Source organism: Odocoileus virginianus, chromosome 12 (genome assembly GCF_023699985.2).
Source record: "Odocoileus virginianus isolate 20LAN1187 ecotype Illinois chromosome 12, Ovbor_1.2, whole genome shotgun sequence".
In the NCBI taxonomy this organism is placed as follows: domain Eukaryota; kingdom Metazoa; phylum Chordata; class Mammalia; order Artiodactyla; family Cervidae; genus Odocoileus; species Odocoileus virginianus.
In genome coordinates this window covers 34,457,761-34,469,932 of record NC_069685.1, presented here as the reverse complement: position 1 = coordinate 34,469,932, position 12,172 = coordinate 34,457,761, and the positions used below count along the sequence as shown (strand labels likewise).

Below are 12,172 nucleotides of genomic sequence, written 5' to 3'. Positions count from 1 at the left end.
CCTCAGATATGCAGATAACACCACCTTTATGGCAGAAAGTGAAGAAGAACTAAAGAGCCTCTGGATAAAAGTGAAACAGGAGAGTAAAAATGTTGGCTTAAAGCTCAACATTCAGAAAACTAAGATCATGGTACCTAGTCCCATCACTTCATGGCAAATAGATGGGAAAACAATGGAAACAGTGATAGACTTTATTTTCTTGGGCTCCAAAATCACTGCAAATGGTGACTGCACCCATGAAATTAAAGGGCACTTACTCCTTGGAAGAAAAGTTATGGCCAACCTAGACAGCATATTGAAAAGCAGAGACATTACTTTGCCAACAATGGTCCGTCTAATCAAGGCTATGGTTTTTCCAGTAGTTGTGTATGGATATGAGAGTTGGACTATAAAGAAAGCTGAGTGCTGAAGAATTGATGCTTTTGAACTGTGGAGTTGGAGAAGACTTTTGATAGTCCCTTGGACAGCAAGGAGATCCAACCAGTCCATCCTAAAGGAAACCAGTCCTGAATAGTCATTGGAAGGACTGATGCTGAAGCTGAAACTCCAATACTTTGGCCACCTGATACGAAGAGCTGACTCATTTGAAAATGAACAATTTTCTTTCAGTAATCTTATTTTTTACACACTACCCAAGAATAAACAATATATTCTCCTGAATTTGATATTCTTTCTTTATCATATACTTATATGTGATGCTTCAACATGATATATATTTTCATCATTTAATGTTTTTATTTGATATTTCACATTTATGCACATATATAAGTATATATTCCTACTTTAAATGATTTTACACATAGACCAATTTTATATCTTTCTGGTATTTCATCCACCCTTTGAATCTATACCATATTTTTTGGTAAACATAGCTTTAAAAAAACTTTAATATTTCTTGTAACAAGTTCATTCAAACTAGTATTTGTTTTAAGTTCTTTTGCAGTGATTTTCCCATAGTTATTCTTTTATTGGAAGAAAGGGTAGGAGCAGAAAGAGAAAGAAAGGAGAAGTAAACAAAGTGAAGACAGAAAGGAAATAAAGAGGAAAGGGAGGAGAGACAAACTCTTTGGAATTCTGGCTGAAATGGCCTTAAAGTTATAAATAAAGAAGGTTAATTATTTTAATATATGATCTCCCACTCTAGGACCATGGTATATTATTTCATTTATTTACATTATTTTTAAGACCTTCAATGACAGTTTATGATTTTAAGTTAGAATCTGAAATTTCCCTGGACATTTTTTTTTTTTTTTTTACTGAACATTTCTTTTTTAGCTGCTAAATGGAAATGTGTTTTATATATATTTACAATTAAGTGACTGAGTCCCAGTTTTATTTTCTTTGAAGTACTTTTAGATTTTGGTCTCTGGGTTTTAGAGGGAAACCATCACATCGCCTGCAATTATATACTAAAAATGTCTATTTTATAATGTATATGGTTTTCAACTCCAAAACATTTTAAATAGCAGGGGAGAGAAATGATAAATTATAGCCTTGTCTTGTTTTAATGTTAAAAAAGCCACTCAACTGTCAAAAGAATGACTTTTTGATGTTAGCTATCATTTAAAAATAAGCATTATAAAGTGTAGCTGGATTCCTATGACAACAAATTCAGAATTTTTAAGGATGGTATCTTAACTTTATCAGGTACTTTCAGCATATACTATTATAAGAGTTTGTAAAAAGCCAATCTTGTCATCAAATAAATGATTTTAAAGGAAGGTAAAAGAACACCACCAATGCTACAGTGCTTACACACCAGTATATATATATATATATATATATATATATATATACCCCTCGGGTTTAGTGGTTGCTGGGCATGCTGTACATTTGATTACATACAATCTCAGGACACTAAAGCCTTTGACTGTGTGGATCATAACAAACTGTGGAAAATTCCTAAAGCGATGGGAATATCAGACCACATTACCTGCCTCCTGAGATATCTGTATGCAGGTCAAGAAGCACCAGTTAGAAATGGACATGGAAACAATGGACTGGATCCAAATTGGGAAAGGTGTACATCAAGGCTGCATATTGTCACCCTGCTTACTTAACGTATATGCAGAGTACATCATGAGAAGCGCTGGGCTGGATGAAGCACAAGTTGAAATCAAGATTTCTGTGAGAAATATCAATAACCTCAGATATGCAGATGACACCACCCTTATGGCAGAAAGTGAAGAACTAAAGAGCCTCCTGATGAAGGTGAAAGAGGAGAGTGAAAAAGTTGGCTTAAAATTCAAGATAAAACTAAGATCATGGCATCCAGTCCCATCACTTCATGGCAAAGAGATGGGGAAACAGTGGAAACAGTGAGAGACTTTATTTTCCTGGACTCCATAATCACTGCAGAAGGTGACTGCAGCCATGGAATTAAAGACATTTGTTCCTTGGAAGGAAAGCTATGACCAACCTAGACAGCATGTTAATAAACAGAGATATTATTTTGCCAACAAAGATCCATCTAGTCAAAGCTATGATTTTCCAGCAGTCATGCATGGATGTGAGAGTTGGACCATAGAGAAAGCTGAGCACTGAAGAATTGATGCTTTTGAAGTGTGGTGTTGGGGACTATTCTTAAGAGTCCCTTGGACTTCCAGGAGATCAAACCAGTCAATCCTAAAGGAAATCAACCCTGAATATTCATTGACAGACTGATGCTGAAGCTGAATCTCCAATACTTTGGCCACCTGATGTGAAGAGCTGACTCACTGGAAAAGACTCTGATGCTGGAAAAGATGGAAGGTGAGAAAAGAAGGGGGTGACAGAGGATGAGATGGTTGGATGGCATTATCAAACTGATGGACATGAGTTGGAGCAAGCTCTGGGAGTTGGTGATGGACAGGGTAGCCTGGCAGGCTGCAATCAATGGGGTCACAAAGAGCTGGACAGAACTGAGCGACTGCACTGAAATGAAATGAATCTGGGGACACTCAACTCATCAAGGTTGAAACAGTGAGCATTGATGTTGGTACCAAGTTCCTCTTCATGTTCACATTTGTGCATTTTCCTTTTTTCCCACATTTTATATCCATTTGTGTCCTTCCAAACTCTTTCAGTTTCCTTCTATCTTTATATCTATACTATGCCTGTATCACATTATCTTGATTATTGTAGCTTCATACCGAATTTATATTTTGCTCTCTTTATGACAATATCCAGTCAATGCAGTAAAGTGTTTTGAGGGAACGGCATCTCTTAGTCAACATATGGGAGGTTGGACTAGCCTCAGGAATGGCAGTAAACCCTTCTAGAAGCTATTATTTGTTCACTACTGAGTCCTCAGCATCCAGCAGATTATATAATAGATCTCAACCTGCAGATATAATGTAGACAAATTACAAGTGTGTAAGTCAATGAATGAATGAGAGCTTGATATCAGCTTTATATTATAAGAGTCCCCATAATAACATGCTGGGAGGGTACGGAGGCTGATGTCATCTCAGCCTTCAGTTGGTTCCTCCCTATTCAGGCTGTGTTCGTTTTATTGTTTCTGCTCTTGTGAATCACATTGTTTCCTCTGCTGCAATGAACATTCTGGTATCTGCAGCATGTTATCTGCAGAACTTAAGAGTTTAATGGATACCCCCACTGCTTTCTGCTCTTTTGTTCTCTGTAATCCCATCCTTTAATTAGTAGATATACATTTTAACCTAACTCTCCTAAAGTGTTTGATTTCATCCTGATAATTTAGCCAGAGAGCACATGCATAATCTTAGTCAGATGTACTGTAGTGAGAATAGCTAATCTAATTTAAGTTTTCTAAATAGTAGTCTATTATTGTATATAATAAAATCAAAATCATAAAGAAAAAGAAATATTGAAATGGTCACATGCATGCATGCTCAGTCGCTTCAGTCATGTCTGACTTTTTTGTGACTCTATGGACTGTAGCCCACCAGGCTCCACTGTCCATGGAATTCTCCAGGCAAGAATACTGGAGTGGGTTTCCATGTCCTTCTCCAGGGGATCTTCCCAACTCAGGGATTGAACCTGGTTCTCCTGTGTCACAGTGGATCCTAATAAGTATGCATGCAAATTTTTACATGTCAAAGATATTTTTGTGCATATTAAATGAATACATTAAAACAATGATTCCTCTTTCACCATATTTCTTGCTGTAAATTTTTTAGCAGAAAATAGTTAATATTGAATTTAATTTTCTTCAGTGATTAGATGGATAAAAGTCAACCCAATTACACTAAACCCATAACCAATATTTATTATCAGAAGTATCACATTATTAATCTTATATACATCTGTGTTAGTCACTTAGTCCTGTCCGACTCTTTGTGACCCCATGGACTATACAGTCTATGGAATTCTCCAGGCCAGAATACTGGCGTGGGTAGCTTTTCCCTTCTTCAAGGGATCTTCCCAACTCAGGGGTCGAACCTGGGTCTCTTGCATTGCAGGTGCCTTACCTTCTGAGCTACTATGCACACACATATACATACATGTACATACAACCACATATACACATATTAACACATTTCCAGTATTCTGTGTGAAACAATAGTAATTTAAAATAACATTTATTATTGATAACATAGAATTGGGCTTCCCTGGTGGCTCACAGGTAAAGAATCCACCTGGAATGTGGGAGACCTGAGTTTGATCCCTGGATTTGGAAGATCCCCCGGAGGAGGGTATGGCAACCCACTCCAGAATTCTTGCCCGGAAAATCCCCCTGGACAGAGGAGCCTGGCGGGTTACAGTCCATAGTGTCGCAAAGAGTCAGACACTACTGAGCAACATAGCACAAGCACATATAATTTTTGGAGATATATTCCTATTAATGTAAAAATCTTCATTCTTTAAGAAGAAACTGTAGTTTTCAATTTAATCAATAGATGGCACTACTATTTGCTGTATTTTGGTGACACTAACATAACATTTGCTAAAATACATCAGCTGAATAAATATTTCTTTCTTCTGAAAAGCTTGTTTTTAATAAAAAAAAATTTCCTTGACATAATTGTCATTATTTTAAAGTATTCACTTTCAAAAGTGATACTTACAGCTTTGTTTTATTTTATTAAATTATATTTCATTGGAGTATAATTGATTTACAATGTTGTGTTCATTTCTGCTATATAACAAAGTGAATAAGTTATACATATACATGTATCCTCTTTTAAAAATCTTTGATAATGCAATTTAATACATGATAATTACTGTCAAATGCATTGTTATCATCCACAAAATATTCCAGATATTTTCTATAAACTCTTTTTTTGTTATTAATTTTAAGACATTCTGACTCATGGTAGTGCTTATGGAGGAAATGTCTGTTGTAGTTGTGGGGAGTGGGGCTATTGTATGTTTTGCTTATTTATTACTTGTTTTTATTTTCAAATAGTCAAAAATCTTAAGTCAAAATGTGAATTGGAGGAAACTCTTAAAATTTAATAGCATTAATTATCTATTAATAGTTATCAAGTAGCACTGATAGTCCCAAAATGAATATTTTCTATTATTAATCTATTATGTAACTATATGACACACAAAATTATCTCTATTTTATCATGAAGCATACGTCTCTTGAGAATCTCTTAGACTGCAAGGAAATCTAACCAGTCCATCCTAAAGGAAATCAGTTTGAATATTCATTGGAAGGACTGACGCTGAAGCTGAGACTCCAATATTTTGGCCACCTGATGTGAAGGACTGACTCATTGGAAAAGCCCCTGATGCTGGGAAAGATTCAAGGTGGGAGGAGAAGAGGATGACAGAGGATGAGATGGTTGGATGGCATCACCGACTCAATGGACATGAGTTTGAGTAAACTCAAGGCATTGGTGATGGACAGGGAGGCCTGATGTGCAGCAGTCCATGGGTTCGAAAACAGTCAGACACGAATGAGCGATTGAACTGAACAGATACTTACATGTAACTGTTGTGGTTGCCAGTATACTGTAGAGCAAAGTTTCTATTTACCTTCAGGCAAAGCTTATCTAAACTAATTTTTGTTAACTGGAAATGTGGAAATAGAAGCCAGAAGAGCTTCTCAGACTGTCTCATTAACAATAAAATAATCAGAGCCTCCCAGTCCATACTAATTTCTCATTTTCTTTTGGCATTTCTTTTCTGTCATTCTTATCATATAAATTATAATTAACAGCATATTTTAGCACTTTATCAATATGTAGTCTTTAGTAGCATTAAAATTTTACATGTATACTTGCCTAGTAATCTCACCAAATTGAAATTTCCTTATACTTAATATAATGTCAATAAATACATCTTAAAATAGATATGCAGGTTTTTGAGAAAACAAATACTATTTGCAGGGCCACAACTTTCTCCCTCTCATTTATCATTATTCATCTATATGAGTGGCAATCCTATTATTAAAAGAAAATTTAAGCAAACCAGATGTCTCCTTGGCCTGCTTTGAAACAGTCCTTACTTTGCATGCAAATTTTTCTTTTTTCTTTACATACAACTTTTTGGATTTGCCTAACACCTCACATCTGAAAAAGGCTGTATGGGTAGGAGCTATGTCCTTGCTTATGCCACCAGAGTGTTTCATTAGTGACCTAACCTGCTGTGAGATTAGTACAGTTGCTGATTCCATCATTGTGAGGCTGGCATAAATTGAGGCACAAATCCCATTATTACAATGCAGAGTGGCCGATTCACCAGTCCATGAAACATTTAGTTCATTATTTACTTTAGCATAGCAAAAAGCTTTCCAGTTCAATAAACAGAATAGAACAATAAATATGTGTTTACTATTTACTCTGCAAAATACAAAATTAAGCTTAGGGAGAAAGCAATGAGTTATGAAATATGTCCATTTTTCTTTGGCCATCTCATTACACCTCATATACATTAAAAATCTAAAGGAAAGGTGGTGTGAAGGTCTAATTAGTTATTTCTAGTGAAAACAATATCTAGAACTACAGGATGCCTGAGGTGGAATTGATTATTGTGCACTTCAGTGTTCACTAATCATTGTTGTTCAGTTGCCTAGTCGTATGCGGCTCTGCCACCCCATGAACTGGTCAGGCTCCTCTGTCCATGGGATTTTCCAGGCAAGAATACTGGAGTGGGTTGCCATTTCCTACCTTCATGTAAAACATGGAACATGATCTGAACCTTTGAAAAGGATCTGACATATCAGCCAGAGAAAACAGGAGACTCACTCACACTGGAACTCATTGATGGCTTTAAGACTAATAATACACTACAGAGGAAACTGTATTTAAAAAGGAATGAGCAGTAAAAATCCTGTAAATAAATTATAATAATCACTCATAAACATGAGCAAAACAGAAAAGTGTATTAATTTGGAGAACTCATGAAAGCCTATATACAGAATGCAAATATATGATTCTATACTTTCCAGGGCACCAGAAAACAGAATAATCTTGACTAAATTATTGCTATGAATGAATGAATGAATGAAATTATATTATATTTTATTGTTAAATTAATTTCTAAAATATTCTTTCCATTTGATCAAGTTTAAAAATAAATGATACAGTACCAGATGGTGAAATCAAATTAACTGATATATTGGGTGATACAATAAAGTATGCTAAATAAGTTTAGGATTAATTAGGAATCAGGTCATGACTTGTCAAGAATTACACTAAGCTGTTGTTTTGCAATTTTAAAATGTTGTACTATTTTGCAGTGAGCACAATTTAAGGATAATACAGAAGAAAAAATTATATATAATATACATTAAGTGAAAAACTCAAGAAAACACCATCACCAGTGAGAGTAAAACAACACAGAGGAAAAATTAGACACATTCCTTAATTTAAATGAAGTAAATTTTATTTTTAGAATATATGGATTAGCAAGTACACATGCAAATTGCAAAAGGTGCTTAAAACCTAATTAAACTATCTTGAGAGTGCCCTCATGCTAAATCTTTAAGATCAAATAAGCCTCATTATCACATTAACCTTCTTTCTACACACTTGTTATACAAGTGTCATTACATTAATTAGTCATTATGCAGTTCTTTAAGAGCTGGCCACCTCAGGAATGTTTTGTAACATTACCCAGTTCTTATAGACACAAATGTAGTCTATGAAATAGCATTTCTATCAACCCCTGAAAACTTGTCCAGTAAACTTTGTCAGACAAATTTAAATATGCATGTAGATATAATCAGATTGAAGTTTTATGAGGAAAATAATTTTGCAATATGAAAAACAAGATAGTACATTCATTTATACCTAAAGGTATATAAGCATGCTGACTTATGCTATAAAGGAATTCTGGTGGAATGAATTTAGATCTGAGTCAATCATGCTGCTGCTGCTAAGTCACTTCAGTCGTGTCCGAGTCTGTGTGATCCCATAGACGGCAGCCCACCAGGCTCCCCCATCCCTGGGATTCTCCAGGCAAGAACACTGTGAGTCAATCATAGGTGAATGCAAAACAATGGTACCTGAGAATGAGTCATCTACCCAAGAGATTTGCTCCAATTAACAGAAGACTGCACACATCTCTGATTCATGTAGAGATGACTGTATCTATCCTCTGCCCTTACTAAGCCATCAGGCTGGAAGAGGACAAAGCATCTGTTTGGTGTTTTGAGAATTACTAGGCACCGTCAGCCCATCCTTTCTCATATCCTGGATTAGTTTTGGTTTTTTGTCTATAGGAGATCATCAGTGGCCTCAGCATCGTTTCTCTGCTGAGATCTAGAGTGGTGCTATTTATGGATCTTCTAAATGTCCAAAATTGGATGATCTGGGAAACCTTGAGAAATTTACAGAGTTCCTGTGATTGACAAAATCACATGAGGAAGGTCACAGATTTGAAATGGCTCCAGTGGATAACTTAGCTCTCATAGTATATGCCTTGGAGCTGATTTAGAAAAAATAAATAAATAAATAAATATTGGTACAAAAGATAGTTTCTATATGCTATAGCCTCAGCAGGTAGCCTTAGGTCTTAAGCTTTCAATATACAAACTCATTGGATTGGATTCCTTTGAACGACTTTTGTCCTTTAGTGATTAGCTCTGTTTACACAGGAGAGCCCAGTCACACAAACACAGGTCTTGGGAGTCAGGTTGCCCCATGTAAGGGCTGTCATGGTTAAGCTTTGAATGACAGAGGTGCACTTTCTCTGAAATTTCTATCACAATTGAAGGTAGGTGCTTTTTAAGAATCAGCAAGTGACTTTTACTATGTTTCTCAACCAAGTTGGTAGGCAGCATTTTAATGGAACTTTTTCCTTAGTGATTAGGCAGTTAATTTCCATTAGTGTTACGAAGTACTAAGTGTAAGGTATTGCTTTATGCTATTAGAAGGAGCCCTATGTTGGCAGTACTAAACTGCCCCAACTCCGTTAACTGCCTTTATTTACAAATGAGAGCTTCTGTAAGGAAGGGCTTGTTCAAAACCTAACAAGTCCTCTGGTTTCCTTATTTATGTAAATGCTCTTCATGACTTCAGATTGCAGAGGTCTACAATCTGTCTTCACCCAAAGAAAAATAATATATTAAAAAACAAATACAAAGGAATAAGTACCCTATTTTAAGGAAATAAATCTCAAAGCTGGATAAGAAAAACAAAACAAAACTCAAAACTTTAAAAACTAAAACACTAAATAGCAGTTAAATTTCCATATCTCTAATGTCTTTAAGAATTAAGTTTGCTGAGTTTGTCAAGGAGGACCTGACATGGTTTAAAATACTTACTTTAATGATTCATCAGGGCAAGATTAGTAGAAATTGAGAGCAAAATAAAGGGAGAAATTGATTAACCTGGAGAGAGAGATTTACTTAGGAGAACATCTTAGAGGACAGAGAAGCCACCAGATACGAAAAGGAAAATTAGATCTTAAATTCAATACATGCACACAAACACACATGCATACAAACACAAACAGGCATGTACACACAAACATGCACATACATGTACACACACATCATGGAGAGGTGACTCTGAGGACTAAATTATCTTAAAATAGATTTAATTATAAAATGAAGAAATTTTTTAGTTGTCTATCTAATAAAATGATTGGTAGTCTCCAGCAATCTGACACCAGAGGAGACTGGAAAGATCTGAGAGAGCAAGCTAGGCTGACCCTTCAAAGGAATCTACAGTCAAGAACTAATCAGAAACATTTATTCATTTATCAATGTGTATTTATTCAGGAAATATTTATTGAGTCATAACTATGTTCAAGGTACTGTGCAAGGAATGTGAAAGCAGAAAAAGGGAGTGATAACAAGAGAAAGAGAGCAAATCTCCTCTAGTGAGGGAAGGCCAAAACTGAACTATAAACTTATTAGGTAAATATTGACCTTATTTAATTAAATTTAAGATGCTACTATTTATGTATCATTAACATAGAAGGTAAAGTTACTAGTTGATAGACATTTTGTTTTTATACCCATATATTATAGAATGTATCACTATTTCAAAGATGTTGACATGAAGAAATAAACAGTGTTAATACTTTTCTAGGATATATACATCTTGTTAGAAAGTAATAGTACTATCCATAAATAAAATCAAGAGGGACCAAGAGTGTGGAAAGATGGGGATTAATCCTAATCTTAAACTGTGTAGTTTGAATAAGTCTTCGTTGAGAAAAGTACATTTAACTAAAGAGCTTAACGTGGTGGAAACTAAGCCTTGTTGGCATTTGGCTAAATATCTTCAGGTTTAGGGAATAGATGCCTGAAAACTGGTTATATTAAAGAAAAGAAAAGCAGTGGACACTGAGAGCAGCTAGAAGAGTTTGCAAGGGAGAGGCGAGCAGGACTGGAAGATACTACAAAATCAGAAAACTTATGGTTTTGATGGGCTTTCAAAAGACTGGCTTTTAATCTGAGTGACATTAGGAGTCAAAGTAGAATTTTACGCAAAGGAAGGGTGTGACTTAACTCATAAGTGTGAAGTTGGATATACACAAAAATAGGAATAATAATTTTAGTTATGGTTACTCAAGGGTAAGAATAACAGGCCATAAATTTCTATCATAAATTTGTTTGTACAAATTGTGTAAAATATGTTAGAAAGACAGATGAACAGTAAAAATTTCTCCTGGCATCCCGGGATGTGTTCCAAAGTGACAGCTATTGCAGGTGGTCATGAAGTTGTCCTCTGTACCTTAGGACTCATGATCTGGCAGTGTTTGGAATTAGGACTCTGGGGGAAAACACAGCCAAGATGAAATACTTAAAGGACTCTAGGCAAGATAATGATAGATCTTGTCTGGGCATAGGTTAGATATCATTCTAATGGAAGAATTGCCCCGGGTGGGATTACTCAAATCAGTAAGGAAAATGTGGAGAACTTTTGCTTGATCTGTAAATGCTTTTGGCAGATCTAGATGTAATATTTTCAAATCTCTCACTGTGACAAATCCCATAGGACTACATACAGAGAAATCCATGAGAACAAATTTGTGTGGACCAGAAAGCAGAGAGCAGTAAAAAAGAAGGAAGACCCTTGTTTCCGTCACACTGCTTTGCAAAACGAATAAAGGAAAAAGCCAAATGAAGTGGCTTATTCTTCCTGAAAGAAACAATCGAACAATTAAGAGCAAGAGAGTATTAGAAACAGGAGGAAGTGTAGCAGAAATTAATACAGCACAGGCTCTAGAAACTGAGGGTATGAAATATTGTGGGGTTCATGGGAAGTTTAGCTTTGCAGCAGCCCTCAAAGCACAGTCTCTAGAAACATTAATCTCATTTTCTGTTTCAGAATCAGGTAGAAGATATACGCCTGGTAAAACAGCATGGGTGTTTGGTGTAATCTCTAGGGACCTAGTTTCATAAATGCAAGTAATTCCATCATGGCACTGGGTCCAAATTTCCCCAGGAAAATATGATTGCCTTAACTGTTTTCTGAGAGCACTATCAGTCTGCATGGATTGATCTTTCTCCCAGAAAGTTTATGAACACTGGGCTCCTGTGGTAAAATCAGGCTCAATGTACACGAAATGTATTCCATGTTCCTTTTGAGCACAGAGCTACCTTACTTTTCTCAGACTTCTTTATGTCAAACACACTAATTATGTGTTTTGCTAAACAGGCAAAAACACTATCTGATACCACAAGTCCTACTCTTAAAAAAATCCCCTACACAGTCCTCCACATGTGGTCTCTCCAATGCTTGAGGAAAATTATTCTAAGACTATATGCAGTGTGGAGATATCCACCCCCTCCCCTTCAATTTCT

At 35.7% G+C, this 12,172-nt stretch overlaps 1 protein-coding gene across 2 annotated transcripts in view; it reads right to left on the bottom strand.

The window, feature by feature from the left end:
• FSTL5 (follistatin like 5) overlaps window positions 1-12,172 on the bottom strand; it is an 874,271-nt gene that overhangs the window by 188,383 nt on the left and 673,716 nt on the right. The window lies entirely within an intron of this gene.